This window comes from Pseudorasbora parva, chromosome 5, assembly GCF_024679245.1.
Source record: "Pseudorasbora parva isolate DD20220531a chromosome 5, ASM2467924v1, whole genome shotgun sequence".
In the NCBI taxonomy this organism is placed as follows: Eukaryota; Metazoa; Chordata; class Actinopteri; order Cypriniformes; family Gobionidae; genus Pseudorasbora; species Pseudorasbora parva.
The window spans coordinates 50,580,615-50,601,277 of NC_090176.1; the positions used below are offsets into that span (position 1 = coordinate 50,580,615).

The following is a 20,663-nucleotide window of genomic DNA, read 5'->3' on the forward strand; positions in this document are numbered from 1 at the left end:
TTTTTGACGGTTGACGTTAACGTCATTAATTACTTCAGATGCATATCATCGCAAATACGCTTATGTCACACAACTTTGGAGATTTTATTACAAACAAAACATATTTTTAATTCACTGGGCAATTTTGAAAATTTGGGCTGGTTTAACAAGCTGAAACAAGCTGGTTTAATCTGGTCTTCCAGCCTGGCCAAGATTATATTCAGCGAGTCTTAGCTGGTTTAAATTGGTTTTAACTGGTTTAAGATGGTCTTTCAGCCTGGCCAGGCTGGTTTAAACTGGTCTTAGCTGGTTTAAGATGGTCTTCCAGCCTGGACAAGCTGGTGTTCAGCTGGTTAAAGTTGGTTTTATCTGGTTTAAGAAAGTCTTTCAGCCTGGCCAAGCTGGTTTTAGCTGGTCTCCCAGCCTGACCAAGCTGCTGTTCAGCTGGTTTAAGATGGTCTTCCAGCCTGGCCAAGCTGTTTTAAGCTGGTCTTTCAGCCTGGTCACCTAAAGAAAGTGTCCAAAACCCCTCTAAAACCAGTGTAGGCCGGGTGTGTGTGTGTGGCTTACCTGGGGAACACATGGCCCCAGGATGCACTATGAGAAGAAGGCGAGCCGGCGGAGGCAGTGTGATGCTTTGGCCAATGTTCTGCTGGGAAACCTTGGGTCCTCCATCCATGTGGATGTTACTTTGACACGCTCCACCTACCTAAGCATTGCTGAGACCATGTTTAGCCTTTCATGGAAACGGTATTCTGGTGGCTGTGGCTCTTCCAGCAGGATAATGCTCCTGACACAAAGCACAAATGCTTCAGGAATGGTTTGAGGAGAACAGCAACCAGTTTGATTTCAATCCAATCGAGCATCTGTGGGATGAGCTGAACAAACAAGTCCGATCCATGGACGCCCCAACTCACAATTTACAGGACTTAAAGGATCTGCTGCTAACATATTGGTGCCAGTTACCACAGCACAACTTCAGGGGTCTAGTGGAGTCCATGCCTCGACGGGTCAGGGCTGTTTTGGCAGCAAAAGGGTGAGCAACACAATAGGTAAGGGATAATGTCCACCCAGCCGGTTGTTATCGCAGAATAAACCCCGCCAGAGTGATCAGGACCCCGAGGCGACGGGGAGCATCACTCTGAAGGGGTTTATTCTGCGATAACAACCGGCTGGGTGGACATTATCCCGCTTATTACATGGCTACTAGTCTCAAATAAATAATTATTAGACACAAAATATTGTCTTGAGATTAAATATTTTATTAGCTCTTACGCAAAGCTTCTGCAAAGAAAAACAGTTCCAACCTGCTTTAAGCCTTTATCTATTGCTGCTAAATGTTGAGAATGAATGCTGAAAGGGTTAGTTCAGCCAAAAATGAAACCAAGCCTATGATTTACTCACCCTCAGGTCATTATAGGTGTTTATGACATTCTTCTGTCAGACAAATACAATCAGAGTTATATTTAAAAAGTCCTGGCTAACGTTAATCCCAGCAGTAGTTGAAGTTGTTTTTGAAGTCCATAAAAAATGCAGCTGTCCGTCAAATAACCTGCTCCACACGACTCCGATGGGTTAATAGAGCCTTCTGATTCCAATCGATGCATTTGTGTCAGAAAAATATCTATATTAAAAATATTATAAAGGAAACCTGCCTTGAAGTCTTTCATTGTAACCCACGGCTGTTTAAGCCACAAGATGGCGCCAGCGTTAAGCACAGAAGTAGAACCGGTCAAGATAACTCGCAGTACCCGGATGAGCGGGTGTTATCTGGAAATAACCTACCGCTGGAATGCGCGATTGACCAATCAGAATCAAGTATTTCACAGAGCCGTGTAATAATAAGTTATAATGTTATGGCTGATCAGTGTTATTTGGTTAAATTGTTACTTTATTCACCTGCGCTGTCAAGCCTTAAACTGTTGATATAGACCCTTTTACTGTTTGTATACAATGATGACGTAGCAACGTATGCGCGCGCATTTTGGCAACAAACTGTGGCGAGAATCAGCAGCATGTCAAGCTACGTGAGCGGATTAAGCAACACAAACCGAGAAAGTTATTTTAAAAAGTTGACCTTATCAAATGGTATTCGGCTGCCAGATCCGTGTACTATAGTGGAGTGGATAGAAGACGTTAGCAGATGGCCAGGTGGTCGGATATATACGTATTTAGTTGAGAAACCGAGCGTGTACACCCGAGACAAGCATTTAAATCACCGGATGCTTCTGAATACGTCGTCTGTGGGCATGTACAGAATGTCCAATACAATTTTCTACATTTATTCTTATTCTTCACAGACATTCATTTATCCTTTTCTTACATTTTATGTTGTTATTGATTCGTATGTGTCGACACACTTCTGTTTAAAGTTTAATTTTGTAATGCTATAGTACTTTAATAGCAACTATGTTGCTTGCATACATTTCTCAGATGGTTATTTTGCAATTAAACTATTAATAAAATCATTACAAATGAAATTGATAAGTACTGTGATTATTGATATGATAATCTGGGGGGGGGGGGGGGGGGGACATTATACACACCAGTGGCAGCCAATGTTGGGAGGTTTATTATAAAGCATTACGTTTCAAGTGCAGTAAATGTTTTACAAATGAATTTTTTTTATGCAAGCATTTTTATGTCCTCGTTCCAATCAATGCATTAATCGCCTGCAGCCACAGGTACCGCCGGTTCTTCTGAAACGGCCGTGATCCTGTCAGAGTCCTATAAAACTGAAGCCCATTGGTGGAATAGCGATTATTGCAACCGAAAACGCTACAGCCAGACATTTTGATGCTGGGAAACCGTTTTGATAAACTTTCGGAGTTGATAACACGTTAGAACCACTAGGGAACAACACCACTTCCGTTGCCAAAATGCGCGCGCAACTCTTTGATCACGTGGGCTGTAAAAGGGTCTAAAGTGAGAGAAACACCTTGCAACAATAGAGTCCTGTATTTAGTAGCACCTGCACTTGTTTTGAACTTTTGTGGGAGTCATATTCAGAATCCACTTATTTACTCAGTTTACTCGTCTGCTAAATTGTAGGGAGTTCTGAGTTTAAATATAAAAGCATCGTTCATCTGTGTCTTCCACTGATAAAATGAATGGGAAAATTAAGAAAAAAAGAAGCAAAGGAAATAGCAGAGACTATATATAACCAATACAGCCACATCAGAGAGCTTCTTATTAATATAACCTCCTCAGATTGAAAGGAAAATATAATACATGCACCTGTTTTAGATTTAAACAATCGCTGCAATGGATGTTTACGTGTTGACCAGTGAATAACACGGAGTTAGTTCATTTATTCCAGATTGGATGGAGCTGTTTTTCCATAAGAGGTGACGTGTTTCCAGTGTGTTGTCTTTGATGCATCAATAACGAATTACACAGTGGATCGAGGCGTCGTTAACGACATGTTACGGCGGCTTTACACGGAAAGATGAGCAGAGACGAGACCCATGTGACTTTTACCTTTTCCATTTACGCAGGGCTTCAGCTGCACGCTCTACTCATTCAGTCCATCATCGAAGCAGAGGATTGTGGGGGAACTCAATTGGGTTTTATTAGTTGAAATCTAATTGGATTACCAGACGTACCAGACACCGACCTGAAAGCATCATTTATTCACGTGTGTGACGGACAATTGCTTTCAAGGTGTGAGAGAGATTTATATAGTTAATAACTTGTACAATAACCACAAGTGGGTTAAAGGGATCGATGGTGGGCATTAACACTAGAATGTTTTTCTGTCTTTTTGCAGATGAAAACGTAATGTGTGGTGTGATGTATACTGCACTTTAAAAAATATTGGGTTATTTTGGTTACTTTTTAAAGTGTTTGGGTAGTTTTTGTGTTACCCGGATCCTGGGTCAGACGTAACAACCCAGTGTTTGGGTAGTTTTTGTGTTACCCGGATCCTGGGTCAGACGTAACAACCCAGTGTTTGGGTAGTTTTTGTGTTACCCAGATCCTGGGTCAGACGTAACAACCCAATGTTTGGGTAGTTTTTGTGCTACCCAGATCCTGGGTCAGACGTAACAACCCAGTGTTTGGGTAGTTTTTGTGTTACCCAGATCCTGGGTCAGACGTAACAACCCAGTGTTTGGGTAGTTTTTGTGTTACGCAGATCCTGGGTCAGACGTAACAACCCAGTGTTTGGGTAGTTTTTGTGTTACCCAGATCCTGGGTCAGACGTAACAACCCAGTGTTTGGGTAGTTTTTGTGTTACGCAGATCCTGGGTCAGACGTAACAACTTAGTGTTTGGGTAGTTTTTGTGTTACCCAGATCCTGGGTCAGACATAACAACCCAGTGTTTGGGTAGTTTTTGTGTTACCCAGATCCTGGGTCAGACGTAACAACCCAGTGTTTGGGTAGTTTTTGTGTTACGCAGATCCTGGGTCAGACGTAACAACCCAGTGTTTGGGTAGTTTTTGTATTAACACAGATCCTGGGTCAGACGTAACAACCCAGTGTTTGGGTAGTTTTTGTGTTACCCAGATCCTGGCTCAGACGTAACAACCCAGTGTTTGGGTAGTTTTTGTGTTACCCAGATCCTGGGTCAGACGTAACAACCCAGTGTTTGGGTAGTTTTTGTGTTACCCAGATGCTGGGTCAGACGTAACAACCCAGTGTTTGGGTAGTTTTTGTGTTACCCAGATCCTGGGTCAGACGTAACAACCCAATGTTTGGGTAGTTTTTGTGTTACCCAGATCCTGGGTCAGACGTAACAACCCAGTGTTTGGGTAGTTTTTGTGTTACCCAGATCCTGGCTCAGACGTAACAACCCAGTGTTTGGGTAGTTTTTGTGTTACCCAGATCCTGGGTCAGACGTAACAACCCAGTGTTTGGGTAGTTTTTGTGTTACCCAGATCCTGGGTCAGACGTAACAACCCAGTGTTTGGGTAGTTTTTGTGTTACCCAGATCCTGGGTCAGATGTAACAACCCAATGTTTGGGTAGATTTTGTGTTACCCAGATCCTGGGTCAGACGTAACAACCCAGTGTTTGGGTAGTTTTTGTGTTACCAAGATCCTGGGTCAGACGTAACAACCCAGTGTTTGGGTAGTTTTTGTGTTACTCAGATCCTGGGTCAGACGTAACAACCCAATGTTTGGGTAGTTTTTGTGTTACCCAGATCCTGGGTCAGACGTAACAACCCAGTGTTTGGGTAGTTTTTGTGCTACCCAGATCCTGGGTCAGACGTAACAACCCAGTGTTTGGGTAGTTTTTGTGCTACCCAGATCCTGGGTCAGACGTAACAACCCAGTGTTTGGGTAGTTTTTGTGTTACCTAGATCCTGGCTCAGACGTAACAACCCAGTGTTTGGGTAGTTTTTGTGTTACCCAGATCCTGGGTCAGACGTAACAACCCAGTGTTTGGGTAGTTTTTGTGTTACCCAGATCCTGGGTCAGACGTAACAACCCAATGTTTGGGTAGTTTTTGTGTTACCCAGATCCTGGGTCAGACGTAACAACCCAGTGTTTGGGTAGTTTTTGTGTTACCCAGATCCTGGGTCAGACGTAACAACCCAGTGTTTGGGTAGTTTTTGTGTTACCCAGATCCTGGGTCAGACATAACAACCCAATGTTTGGGTAGATTTTGTGTTACCCAGATCCTGGGTCAGACGTAACAACCCAGTGTTTGGGTAGTTTTTGTGTTACCCAGATCCTGGGTCAGACGTAACAACCCAGTGTTTGGGTAGTTTTTGTGTTACCTAGATCCTGGCTCAGACGTAACAACCCAGTGTTTGGGTAGTTTTTGTGTTACCCAGATCCTGGGTCAGACGTAACAACCCAATGTTTGGATAGTTTTTGTGTTACCCAGATCCTGGGTCAGACGTAACAACCCAGTGTTTGGGTAGTTTTTGTGTTACCCAGATCCTGGGTCAGACGTAACAACCCAATGTTTGGGTAGTTTTTATGTTACCCAGATCCTGGGTCAGACGTAACAACCCAATGTTTGGGTAGTTTTTGTGTTACCCAGATCCTGGGTCAGACGTAACAACCCAATGTTTGGGTAGTTTTTGTGTTACCCAGATCCTGGGTCAGACGTAACAACCCAGTGTTTGGTAGTTTTTGTGCTACCCAGATCCTGGGTCAGACGTAACAACCCAGTGTTTGGGTAGTTTTTGTGCTACCCAGATCCTGGGTCAGACGTAACAACCCAATGTTTGGGTAGTTTTTGTGCTACCCAGATCCTTGGTCAGACGTAACAACCCAATGTTTGGGTAGTTTTTGTGTTACCCAGATCCTGGGTCAGACGTAACAACCCAGTGTTTGGGTAGTTTTTGTGTTACCCAGATCCTGGGTCAGACGTAACAACCCAATGTTTGGGTAGTTTTTGTGTTACCCAGATCCTGGGTCAGACGTAACAACCCAGTGTTTGGGTAGTTTTTGTGTTACCCAGATCCTGGGTCAGACGTAACAACCCAGTGTTTGGGTAGTTTTTGTGTTACCCAGATCCTGGGTCAGACATAACAACCCAATGTTTGGGTAGATTTTGTGTTACCCAGATCCTGGGTCAGACGTAACAACCCAGTGTTTGGGTAGTTTTTGTGTTACCCAGATCCTGGGTCAGACGTAACAACCCAGTGTTTGGGTAGTTTTTGTGTTACCTAGATCCTGGCTCAGACGTAACAACCCAGTGTTTGGGTAGTTTTTGTGTTACCCAGATCCTGGGTCAGACGTAACAACCCAATGTTTGGATAGTTTTTGTGTTACCCAGATCCTGGGTCAGACGTAACAACCCAGTGTTTGGGTAGTTTTTGTGTTACCCAGATCCTGGGTCAGACGTAACAACCCAATGTTTGGGTAGTTTTTATGTTACCCAGATCCTGGGTCAGACGTAACAACCCAATGTTTGGGTAGTTTTTGTGTTACCCAGATCCTGGGTCAGACGTAACAACCCAATGTTTGGGTAGTTTTTGTGTTACCCAGATCCTGGGTCAGACGTAACAACCCAGTGTTTGGTAGTTTTTGTGCTACCCAGATCCTGGGTCAGACGTAACAACCCAGTGTTTGGGTAGTTTTTGTGCTACCCAGATCCTGGGTCAGACGTAACAACCCAATGTTTGGGTAGTTTTTGTGCTACCCAGATCCTTGGTCAGACGTAACAACCCAATGTTTGGGTAGTTTTTGTGTTACCCAGATCCTGGCTCAGAGGTCCGCAGATTTTTTGAGACCTCTTCATGAAAGAGCAGTGCCGCTCCTTAAAATTGGTGCATGTCTTCAGTGAAATACAGGTTTATGTACATTTTATTTGATCTACAAATTAGTTATTATTGCTGATTATCGTTTATTTTTATGCAAAGAAACATTCAGGGACGCGATGTGAGTCACCTAAACGAGTGTTGCGTCTGTCTTTTTGCGTGATGAAAACGTCTGATGCCTTGAATAAAATTTTATGATTTTATTAAAAAAAGATACATAATTATAGTTAAAATGAATCAAGTATGCAGCGATAAATTAAAGCCATTATGCTAAAAAAAAAAAAAAAAAATTGCTGGGTAATTTTTTTTGACTGTTACATTTTATCAGTGGTGTAAAGTAACGAATTACAAATACTCTTGTTACTGTAATTGAGTAGTTTTTCTCAGGAATTGTACTTTTTTAAGTAGTTTAAAAACAGTGTACTTTTACTCTACTTAAATTACATTTTTGGACAAGTAACAGTACTTCTACTTGAGTATGCTTTTTCAGTACTCTTTCCACCACTGCATTTTATGTTGTAAAATTAATGTTTTCACAATGAGACACCACCATGTAACACATCACACTACAATAATGCAATGAACATCAATTTAACAACATAAGATGTAACATAAAACCTCAATGCATATCAAAATAACTATCAAGTTTGATGTGTGTAACTATGATGTGTTTGACAACGTCTGCTTATGGAAAAGCTACTTGATGAATCTTTCTATTTATAACTCGTGTTTTTAAGGTGATTGTCAGATTTTAATAGGTTGGTATTATAACATTATATCACTGAATATGTTTTTTTTTCATATAGACGGTTTCATCGAACGCACGCGCGTTGCTGCGGTTAAGCGCCTGGCCCGAAGTTAACTTCCGGTCTGTGTCTATTTATCGGTCTGGCTAGTGGGTAGTATAGCGCACTACTCAGTAGAAATACATTTTGACGTACTATTCTTGGTTAACATGATATAAATATTAAAAATCAAGCAGAGAGCACATGACACCAGCGCAAAAACAGTGCGTGAGACTCACCAGAAATGTCCAAACTGACTGCATATAAGATCGGCGTCTAATGTAATTTAGACTGTATGTCTAATGTGATTTACTTGTTATTTATTTGCTCTCAGAACTAATCTACTGTAGAGGTAACTTATTCTGGCTGTGTTTACACATTGCACATGTGATCGCCGTGATCCTATCATGCAGATCTGCTCTTCACGTCTATCAGGACACGTTTACATTTGTTCACGTCAAGTGGTCACCATCCTGATAACTGATCGAATTTATGTTTACCGTAAAATATTTAATTAGGTATATAAAAGGCCTTTACGGAGTGTAAAACAACTTTCGCTTTATCCTCTTAATTGCAGTGCAGAGCACGGGATTTTTGTGATGCATTCATATACAATCAATCTCAATAGGGTACTTAATTTACAAGTTTAAGTTTTCCAACATTAATCTTATATTATGAAACAAAGAAACTGTTATTCCGACTTATTGCATAATTGAAAGGCGAGTGTGCACGCATTTATATGGGCTACTGTACAGAAAACGGCATATGGTCCTTAAAGGGTTAGGTCACACAAACATGTTAATTCTGTCATTATTACTCGCCCTCATGTCGTTCCAAACCCGCAAGACCTTCGTTTATTGTCGGAACACAATTTAAGATACTTACGGATTGGGATCAACGTGACGGTGAGTAATTAATGACAGGATTTTCAGTTTTGGGTGACATACCCTTTAAATGGGGCGTTTCCCCGCTCTATATTGAAGACATAAATGGGAGATTTTTGGGGGTTTATTTATAATAAACATGCTGAAACAACAAAAAATATATATACATTAAGATAATGGTGCACAATTAAAATTAAAGATGCTAACGCATAAGAAAGATAACGCATCCTCTGGTGTTATTGATGTCTACCGGGAGTTAAGTTTGGGCCACAAAAGCGCGCATGCGCAGTAGCGTTTGTTTATGTTGCTGCCGTTGAAACCGTCTATACTGAATTTTATTTTTTTACTGTAAATTTTAAGTTCAGTCCACCTAAATATTATATTTTTAAAAAAAAAGCATTTCTTTATTTGATGAAGAACCTTTAACAACACTGGAAACACTTACTTTCTTTTTCAATGTTAAAATGTTCTACGCACTAAGAAAAAAATGGTTCTTTTAAGAATTTGGGGGAACCAAAAAGTAAAGTTCTGTCAACAGCTGCCATTTTTTCCATAGATTTTGATCATTGTTTTTTCTCTCCCCATGCAGCTCATGCGTGACTCCGCTGTGAGCGTCTGAAGGGCTTTTAAGAGACGACCTCTTCTCATTTCTTCTGAAATGAATAAACACATCATGCAGCCGTAACTACATAATAATTGCATCACAAAATGTCATGTTCTCCCAAAAGGCCAATCAAAGCGCAGGCAGATTGACTCCTGTAGTCTGTGGACCTCCATGTGCTTTTTATTGCAGATAGATACTCGTCCGCCTGGATACTCTTCATATCGTCTTATTGATTGAAAATAACAGTGTTGGTGGAGCATATTATTGTCAGAGGAGCTGACGTGGTCCAGATGGCGTGAACAAAGACCAGGGACCAGTGAAGTTCGTAAGTGTTTTTATGGTCAAAGTAATTGTTATTCTCCAGCGTTTGTAATGCCAAGAGAGCGATCAGATATCGGACCACCAAGAGCTCGCCAGACTTCTCATTTAGACCTTATTTCCAAAGCCAATTTGTGTGAGAGCCACTCTATGCGACTGACTGGAAAGAAAAGTTTTCTGCATTGTTACCAGCTGTCAGGAGAAATGCAGACGAACAATCATACAAGAGGTGTGGAAACGATACGGTGCGAAAGTCTCGGGTCCCAACAGGTTTAACGATGACAGGTGATGACAGACCACCATAATGAACCAATCAGACGTCAGGCTGGACACATGGAGGTGAGACATCTGAATCACAGTGCTATTAATCAGCCAGGTACACACGTCCACGAGAGAAGAGACATTTGTGACTTCACCAGTCCTGCGTCTCACGGGTATATTTGTGGCAATAGCCAACAATACATTGGGCGCGTTTACATGCACACCAGTAAGCTGATAACTCAACAAAAATCCGCTTATTAAAATAATCAGTTTTCCCCGTTTACATGCAAACCAGTAAACTGACAATGCAAGTAAACCAATAATGACTTTATTAATAAACCGGGTTATTTCCTTGTAGTGACGTCAAAAATTAAATAATGCTGTTCCAGATGCAGCGTTTTGATAGCCTGGATGCCAGCCGAACTTAGCCCCGCCCACAAATGTTTTAGGTCGGGCGGTTCGGTCTGGCCTCGCTCCATAGAGGAGTAATTATCCCCGGACAGAAACTGGCCAATGAAATCATCAGGGTGGGCTTTAGCCGATGACGGACAGATGATCAACAGAAACTGACCAATGAGATCATCAAGGCGGGCTTTAGCCGATGACGGACAGATGATCAACAGAAACTGACCAATGAGATCATCAGAGCGGGCTTTAGCCAAAGACGGACAGATGATCAACAGAAACTGACCAATGAGATCATCAGGGCGGGCTTTAGCCGATGACGGACAGATGATCAACAGAAACTGACCAATGAGATCATCAGGGCGGGCTTTAGCAGATGACGGACAGATGATCAACAGAAACTGACCAATGAGATCATCAGGGCGGGCTTTAGCAGATGACGGACAGATGATCAACAGAAACTGACCAATGAGATCATCAGGGCGGGCTTTAGCCGATGACGGACAGATGATCAACAGAAACTGACCAATGAGATCATCAGGGCGGGCTTTAGCCGATGACGGACAGATGATCAACAGAAACTGACCAATGAGATCATCAGGGCGGGCTTTAGCCGATGACGGACAGATGATCAACAGAAACTGACCAATGAGATCATCAGGGCGGGCTTTAGCCGATGACGGACAGATGATCAACAGAAACTGACCAATGAGATCATCAGGGCGGGCTTTAGCCGATGACGGACAGATGATCAACAGAAACTGACCAATGAGATCATCAGGGCGGGCTTTAGCCGATGACGGACAGATGATCAACAGAAACTGACCAATGAGATCATCAGAGCGGGCTTTAGCCAAAGACGGACAGATGATCAACAGAAACTGACCAATGAGATCATCAGGGCGGGCTTTAGCCGATGATGGACAGATGATCAACAGAAACTGACCAATGAGATCATCAGGGCGGGCTTTAGCCGATGACGGACAGATGATCAACAGAAACTGACCAATGAGATCATCAGGGCGGGCTTTAGACGATGACGGACAGATGATCAACAGAAACTGACCAATGAGATCATCAGGGCAGGCTTTAGCCGATGACGGACAGATGATCAACAGAAACTGACCAATGAGATCATCAGAGCGGGCTTTAGCCGATGACGGACAGATGATCAACAGAAACTGACCAATGAGATCATCAGGGCGGGCTTTAGCCGATGCCGGACAGATGATCAACAGTAACGTAATCATCACGTCATCAAAGGGGCTTGGGTTATATTTGTTCGAATCCTAAACGGAGAGCTTGTTCGTATCTGCATCACCTTCACTATTTCTCTCAGAAATGATGATCGTGTTGGGTAAGTGCTCTGTGTATCATTAAATTATTTTATTTTTTTACAACACCGGCAAAGATCGTTTATTCCAGCGCGTGTGCAGACAGGGTTGCCAAGTTTTTACAACAAAACCCGCCAACTACTAGCCCTAAACAATAGCTTCTCGGGGGGTTGTCCGGGAAAAAAAAGGTGTTTGGGGGGTAAAATGTGTGTTATTTTGGCAAGGTTGCTGCTAAAATTCGCACTCATGGGTCTATATATCACATAGTAGTCGCTTCAACCCGCGGAAAAAAACGCGGACTTGGCAACACAGTGCAGTTGAGCTCTGTTGACATTTGACATCTTACGTTATGCGTCTCTCCGCTGCTATGATTGGTTGTCGGTCTGTCCAATCGAGGTCTTTCCTGGTTGGGTTGAAACGCCCCATAATCACAGCCCAATGGAGCATCAGACTCATATTCTGACTAGAGTTGAGTATGACCACGTCAGGCTAGTGATTTGACTGAACCTCTTCTGCTTCTGCTGCGAGATGAGAACACATCTTTACAATTTTCTGGGTCTTAAAAGAGTGCGTTTGTGATATATGTCCTTATTTCATGTAAAACGCTAGCTCGCTCTGTCTGGATGCGTTTAAATCTGCTCTAAGTTTGCGTTTTTGTCTCCTCTCACACATGCGCTCTTCAATAAGCCGATAGAAAGCAGGTTAATGCGTTTACATGCCGCGCAAAATCGGGGTAAGAGGGAAAAAACGACCTGTCTCGACCGGTTTATTCTTACGCCGTTTATGACCTTACTCTGATAAAAGAAAACGGTTACCGCGTTTACATGACCATGATCAATGTCGGCTTATTAGGCATAATCGTCTTAAGAACGTGCATGGGTCAAAATTAAACATTTTTATATATATATATATATTAAGGATATTAAGATCATGTTCCATGAAGATATTTAGTAAATTTCCTACTGTAAATATATATAAAAATGTATTATTAGTAATAATCATTACTACGGACTTAATTTGGTCAACTTTAAAGGAGATTTTCTCAATATTTAGATTTTTTTGCACCCTCAGATTCCAGTTTTTTAAATAGTTGGATCTCGGCCGAATTTTGTCCAGACAAACTACATCAGTGGAAATCTTATTTATTCAACTTTCATATGATTCATATGGTTTTGTGGTCTAGTGTCACATTTACTGACTTTCTAGTGTTGCTTTGATAAATAGATGACTGGGAAGTGCCTGATTGGTTTCACTTGATCCCCCAAACACTTTTGATTTGCATGAGCTATTTTTCCATCAAAAGTTGCAATATTTACCTTGTGCAAAAAACATTTGCAAATTAAAGCTGCCCTACCATCCCATGTGTTCAAAAGCGCTTTTCTCCTCATTCATAAATGAGTCTCAGACGAAATTCAATAAAGCTGTCATGTTCTTTTGCGTTGGGATGCTGGTGTTTGGGAACGCAATCGTGTGAGACGCTTCTTAAACCAAATCAATCTTTGTCAGTCTGAAATCTCCACCTTTCCCTTTAAATAGGGCACTATTAGGGACAGCCATCTGTAGTGGTGTCCGAAACCATAGTGGACGTTATTGAGCGCACTCATTCAATCCCATAATGCAGCACAATAACAATCAACGGCTAGAGAATACCCATAATGCAATGTGAGAGTTGCGCGTTGAATGAATTTCCACATCTGACCAGAAAATGCCGCCCGCAGCTGAATCATCCATCCATTTTCCAAACCACTGGTCCATTGTGGGTACAGCATAATATCATACATAAATTCCTTTTTACTTGATAATTGTTTTATTAAAGGGTCATAATACACACAGTTTCAGCCAGTCTTGTGTTAATCTTGAGTATTTATAGAATAAATGTTGATCCTTCATATCTCACAAGAGTCTTTAGTTTATCAGATTTATAAAAGACAGATACACTGAACCGATTCTTTCAGAAAACAGTTGAGTCCGTGGAGGCGTGCAGTGGGCGGAGCTAAAGACACACACACACACACACACTTGTTTTTGTGAAATGTGGGGACATTGGCGTAATTGGTTTTTATACTGTGCAAACCGTATTTTCTATCCCCCTACACTGCCCCTGCCCTTAAACCCACACACACACACACTGCCCCAAACCTACCCATCACAGGAAACATTCTGTATTTTTACTTTCCCATAAAAACTCCTCCTGTGTGATAAAAGTGGGGACTTTTATTTTTCACCCTCTTTTGTAATACCTGTAATACTTCATATTTCACCCTCTATTGTAATACCTAGTCGTACCCATGTCATTATACACGTTTGTGTCCTGATATTTCACAAAAACAAGCACACACCACACACACACACACACACACACACACACAATCTTATTAAAATGTAGCAAATGAGTTTCAAGATAAGATAGAAAATTAAAACTAAGTGTTAACATCCAACATATTGTATCTAACAGAGGAAGTTTGTGAAGATCAGAGTATAGAGAAAGAAAGGCCCAACAGATGAAGATATTCACAGAATGAAAAGAGAGAAAAGAAAGAAGACCAGAGTCTGTGCTTGGGTAACAGGAAGAGACTGGGGGAAGTTCCCTTTTGAAGTCCTCATACTTATCTTGCAACCATTTTTAAGATGTACTTATCAGACAAAATGTACGCCAGCAGGTCTGAAAAGGTCACCAATCGTGCTTATAACGCACATGGATTAATTTAATAAACTGGTTTTAACACCTTTAAGACCTTGAAGAGATAGAATAGATCTTGAATTATGCAGAGATGGAAATTGGTCATTAGTCAACAGAAAAGGCGCTATAATTTTTAACCATTTAATTTAAATGTGACAAACTTAAACGTGCAGTATGCAACTTTTGGCCACTAGGGGTCACTCATTCAAAATAATAACAACTGACGTACTTTGGTGACGTCGGGAAAGTGCGTGGGCTCATGGGAGTTGTTGTCATTATTGCCACTGTCAACCAGCGAATCTGGCATCTCCAGCAGAAAACATGTTCACTGACAAGGTAATTGATTGTTATATTACATCTCTATTATTGTTAAGTTTAGTTACGGCTTTTCACTTTATGTAATGTCAATCTAATGAAATAGCAGCAAGCTACCGTTACTTAACAAACTTATCAGTAACGTTAGCTAATGTGTGAGACAGAATGTTGTGCGGGCGGTCGCTATGCCAACATACCTATAAGTTGGTAGGCTATGTTGACATATTAACCGCGCATCATAATTTGAGTTACTCAAATTATAGATATATTGACATGGCATCCGCGATTGTCGAACATTCTGTATATCAACTGTTCAATACGGAAATACATTTCAATTTAGTTTATCATTACCAACATAAAACAGTAAATGAGAGAACCAGCACCAGCAATACGTTGTTCATTGGAACACGCGCTGTATCGCTCCCCACGTTCATCAATCATTCTAATAAACATTTATTTTGGAACTCAGAGATATATGAATAAGTAGATCATTATTAAATCAATATTATATGTAGCTAGTATTAACATATGATAAAAGTGACGGTCACCTTATATTAATTGACCAAGATAGTGGCATATTACCTTATGAAGCTAACGTTACTTTCTCCAGCTACATATAAAACCAATAATAGCTAGTCCATCTGCGTTTTACACATGACATCATCGTGTCACCAAATATACGGATAGAAATACTTTTGAATCAGTTTTTAAAAAAATAGCTCTTTCAGTCTCCAAAAACAGAGAATCCGCCTGTTTGAAAAGCCGATACAAAATGGATAACATTACGTATTCAGCTAAACGCGTCTCAATGTGGTCAAGATCGCTATGCAATATGCAAACATACAGCATGTTATGATTATATGATTATTATGTTAGCTGAATGGTTACTTAAATGACCTGTTTATTAAAACACAAGCGAGATCAGCATCTCTCTGCAGTCCGAGCTTGTCACGAAGATTTCGCCATCTTTCAAAGGCTTCTCCAAGGTTTACACGTCTCTTGCTTCTTCTACTGTCCCAAAATCTTCTCGGGTCATTTTTTTCACCCGTACGTTTGCGCTTTGTTGAGCTGACAAAACGTACAGGCAAAGAGTAGTCATGATCCATTATCATACAGACTTTTTTATACGGGGGTTCCCCTTATACTGTCTGTCAGTGTTCCTCTTTGAGTTTGGCGGTTCCGCCCATAGATATCTATGGTTCCGCCGAGTTCCGCAGGAAGCAAGACGCAAACGTGGATATGACGTGAAAGACTGGCGACATAACGGAAATAAAGACACGGTCCGTGTCTTCGAATTAAAATATTAATTTCTCTGGATTTAGAAGTTAATTAGAACTGTCGGGATAATGTAAACACACAACTTTAAAAAATATATAACATAGATATAGTGATCTTTTATATTTTTAATGCTGAAACATTACATATTGTGCCTTTAAATCGTTGTGCCAACCACTGAAATCACATGTAGTCGAGGGGATTACCTCATATAACAGAAGGCTGGAGTTGCTGCCCAATGTGCATCATCTGCTCAGTGTTTTATATTATCCAGTGATTTACAGTAAACAGCAAACAGCATGTGTGTGTTTTGAACAATTTGGAGAAATTATTTTTCACATTTCACAAATTAAATCTTGAGTGGTTCAGTCTCATAAAGCAGTAAAACATTAACTCCACTGTCTGTAAGGTCTGGTATATAAACTTCCAGAAAACATTAATGTTTAAATGACTTGTGTATCAGGTTCCATGTGACTTAATTTCTTCCATTATTCAAAATATAACTTTTTTGTGTTCCTCAGAAGACAGAAGGTCACACTGGTTTAGAACAACATGAGGGTAAATAAATGATGCAGAATTTTCCGTTTTGGGTGCACTATTCTTGTATTGTAATTGACTGAATTTTCACCTGTTGATAGGTTTGATATACGGATGTGAAATAATCCTGTTTTGTCAATTTTACAGGAGCACTTCTGTGATGCTGCCAGTGGATATCTTGCTTGTTCAGAGAAACACGTCTGGATGATAATGAGACTAACTCTCTCCGAGGAGGTCCAAACACCATTAACTCAGAACTGACTCAGATGCTACAAGGGAGGCCATTTTTAACTTATTGCCAATACAGCATTTGAAGAAGGGTTCGTGAACTGGCTTTTTTATACTGTTGTCTGTGTTCAACTGAGGTTTTTACATTAAAAAACATCATTATGAATAAGTATAGGCTATTTTCTACCCTGGTTTTGGGCCTAGCTCTTGAAAACGCTCGGTTTTTATGGGCGTGCCACACTGAAGACTTGGAAGTAAGTGTGATAGATTGAATATTGCACTCCAGTAACATGAGCCTTGGAATACCATAGATTGATAGTCAACTGTAGTGTTAAAATGTTAGTCTCATAGAACGCCAGCAAGTGGCGGCATTGTTACATGGAGGGGTTATGACACTGCTTGTGCATGAGTTTCGCGTGAGTTTGAAAGTTCGATTTTTTTTGCGAGTTATAATGTGTGGGGGATTGCGCTGCAACTAAAACCTCTAATTTCTGTTTAACAGTTAGGCTGGTGTGAGACTTGTGTATGAATGCTTATGATGTTATTGTGTATGTTCCTGAATTGTTTGCATAGAGTGTGAAGCTTAATAGTGCTATACGTTGATTTGAGTTTGAATGTGTGTTTAAATGTTTGACTCTGCGCTTGCGTGTGTGCCTGTGTGTTTTCTTGACTGCACACTGGGAAGTGTTACATAAACGCCCACTGCTATGATTGGATAACATTTTTGCATATTATAATGAGCTTCAGCTCCTTTAAACATGAGGAATTGTTTTGAAAACTTTCAATGTGGAGAAATGGGAACTGAAATGATTCGCCCACAGGGTTCGCAAAGTGATGATTTATCTCTCATCCACCCGCAATTAACTGGAATATTATTTTTTATTACTTGCCCGGCCCGATCGGTGAATATAACCTCGAACTGTGCATAACACACACACACGTGTGTATTTCACTATTTAAGATCCCTAGCCCTTACATGTTCGAAGTCTGATCATGAATCGCAGGACAATAAACCAACAACACCTCAAATACAAAGGATACTCCAGCCCGAGACAGCATGGTTATGTTTAGTTAGACACTTACATAATCAGTAGATTTCAAACATAATGCAATACTATCACATATAAAAAACACGTTTTACTCACATAATTGTTGCATCATTCCTGTCAGATCCAGAAACCACTAGCCTGGATGCCAGCCGAACTTAGCCCCGCCCACATTTTTTTTAGGTCGGGCAATTCGGTCTGGACTCGCTCCATAGAGGAGTAATTATCTCTGAACAGTAACTGTTTGGACCAATGAGATCATCAGGGCGGGCTTTAGCCGATGACGGACCAATGATCAACAGTACCGTAATCATCACGTCATCAAAGGGGCTTGGATTATATTTGCCCTAATCCTAAACGAAGAGCTTGTTCGTATCTGCATCACCTTCACAATTTCTCTCAGAAATGATCATGTTGGGTAAGTGCTCTGTGTATCATTAAATTCTGGTATTTTTTTACAACACCGGCAAAGATCGTTTATTCCAGCGCACGTGCAGACAGGGTTGCCAAGTTTTTACAACAAAACCCGCCAACTACTAGCCCTAAACAATAGCTTCTCGGGGGTTGTCCGGGGAAAAAAAGGTGTTTGGGGGGTAAAATGTGTGTTATTTTGGCAAGGTTGCTGCTAAAATTCGCACTCATGGGTCTATATATCACATAATAGTCGCTTCAACACGTAGACATAGAAAACAACTTCTTCTTTGCTCTGATTGGTTGTTGGTCTGTCCAATTGAGGTCTTTCCTGGCTCGGTTGAAACACGCCCCATAATCACAGCCCAATGGAGGATCAGACTCTTATTCTGACTAGAATTGAGTATGACCACGTCAGGCTAAGAAACATTGTTTTTAAAATCTCATCCTGTCTGCAAATTCAGTCTCTTGTTTACAAACAAATTCACAGTGAAAAGCGAACAAATGCAATGTCTTCCCCATGTGAGCTCGATATTCATTAAAAATAAGGTTAAACCCATAGACTGTAAAAAAAAAAAAAAAATGGACGTAGTGTACGTGACATCACCCATTGGATTCTGAAGAGCAGTTCTGAACCATAAAGTAGGGTCGAGCTGGCCGTAGCCATATTGGCAGCGCATCATCGCTCAGATAACAGAAAATGGGTAAAGAGGCGGAACGTGGGCGGAGCTGAACTACCGCGATGACTAACAGACGGGATAAATGGCTATCCACCTGTCACTCAAAGTGGCCACGCCCTTAATAATGCAGAACTTTAAGGCTTTATATAATGTAAACGAATGGGTTATAAAAACATTCACCCCCCTCACAGTTGTCATGAAGGTCAAAATTAGCCGTACAAACCAAAACCACAATTTGTACCAGACTGTAAACTTTAAACGTTTTTTTCTGCTGTAAAGTTGGGCATTTTAACATGGGGCTCAATGAGATTCTGCTCCTTCTGGAGCCAGTCCCTATTGGCGAGAATATATTGTTGAATAAAGTCAAAAGAGAATACAAATTTCCAAAGAGGAAATCATGTTTGGATCATTCCCACAGTCCTGTATTGCAGATTATGATCAGTCACTTTGGTATTAAGAAATTATTGTAGGCTATGTGTGTGTGCGCGTGTGTGTGTTTATTGAATTCCAACCATACAAAACAACCCAGCATGTTCTCAAGACTTTTAACAAACTAACAATGTAAATTCAAATAAGGATACAATAGTAACTAAATAAAAATAAATGAAATGACAGATCATCAATGACAGCCTTAAATTTATTTAACAGGATTTGTTTTGTTCAAGAGCAATTTCTGAAGGTTTATTTATAACCTGAGTTCAGCTGCAAGACAATGAGTCCATCTAGTGGAAACACACGATACTACAGTATGACTAAAATACACAGCAACAGATGAAATACATCTAATGTATGCGAGCCGGACAGTAGTAGTAGAGTATTTTTCCTTTCAAAGTAATTTTGTTTTTCAAGTATATGCACTTTATCGGTGTTCTTCTTTGGAAAACTTTTACTTCACAACATTCCAAACATTTTTACTCCACTGCGTTTCATATTGAATATCATTTAGTACTTAATTACATTAAAAATGTAGTGCTGTATACTTTTACTCAAGTAAAAGTAATTAAAATTGTACTTGAGTACTAGTAAGGAAGTACTATATGTTTAATGTAATTAAGAGTTAATGGTAAAAAAAAACTTATTTATGAAATGTAGTGGAGTAAAAAGTAGGCTATGACATTATATATTATGCTTTGGAATGCAGTGAAGTAAAAGTTTTCAAAAGAAAAATACTGATAAAGTATATACTTGAAAAATGTACTTAAGTAGAAAGTAAAAATACTCCATTAGTGTGTGCCTCTGATATTATACATAATTAACGCATTTGTATCATTACCTCAGACATAGTAGAGACACCGGGAATTAAATCATGTTTATCAGGCATTCTGGGAGACACAACAAGTGAATAGGGAATATCGATGTTCCTATTAAATATTAGATATTATTATGAAAATGTTGCCAGCTACTCACATCATTACACTTCTTTTTTCATTATATGTTGCTCCAAGAGCACATTAATATGCAAATTAGATCAATTGCATTGAATAAGAAATGTGTGACCATTTCACCGACATATTAAATAGGCCTAAAGTAAAATGGAATATCAATTAATTACGTTATATCTTGCATAGCTGAGAATCATTTAAACAAAGTGTGGTTAAAAAATCCTAAACCTGAAGATTGTTTTTTCCTGTAGCTACATAAGTTAATTCCATTTTTTTTAAACAGCTGAGTCCTGTTGTCCACTTAATTTTTCAAAAAAAAAAAA

At 40.3% G+C, this 20,663-nt stretch overlaps 1 long non-coding RNA gene across 2 annotated transcripts in view; it reads left to right on the forward strand.

The window, feature by feature from the left end:
* The window catches only part of LOC137075742 (uncharacterized), a 17,317-nt gene extending 240 nt beyond the window's left edge, over positions 1-17,077 (forward strand). Inside the window, exons 2-4 of one of the 2 annotated variants that reach the window (XR_010905092.1) lie at positions 9,454-9,793; positions 9,979-10,125; positions 16,741-17,077. This is a non-coding gene — a long non-coding RNA (uncharacterized lncRNA). The remainder of the gene's footprint in view (positions 1-9,453; positions 9,794-9,978; positions 10,126-16,740) is intronic. The other variant, XR_010905091.1, reaches the window with a different exon arrangement.
* The last annotated feature ends 3,586 nt before the right edge of the window (positions 17,078-20,663 follow it).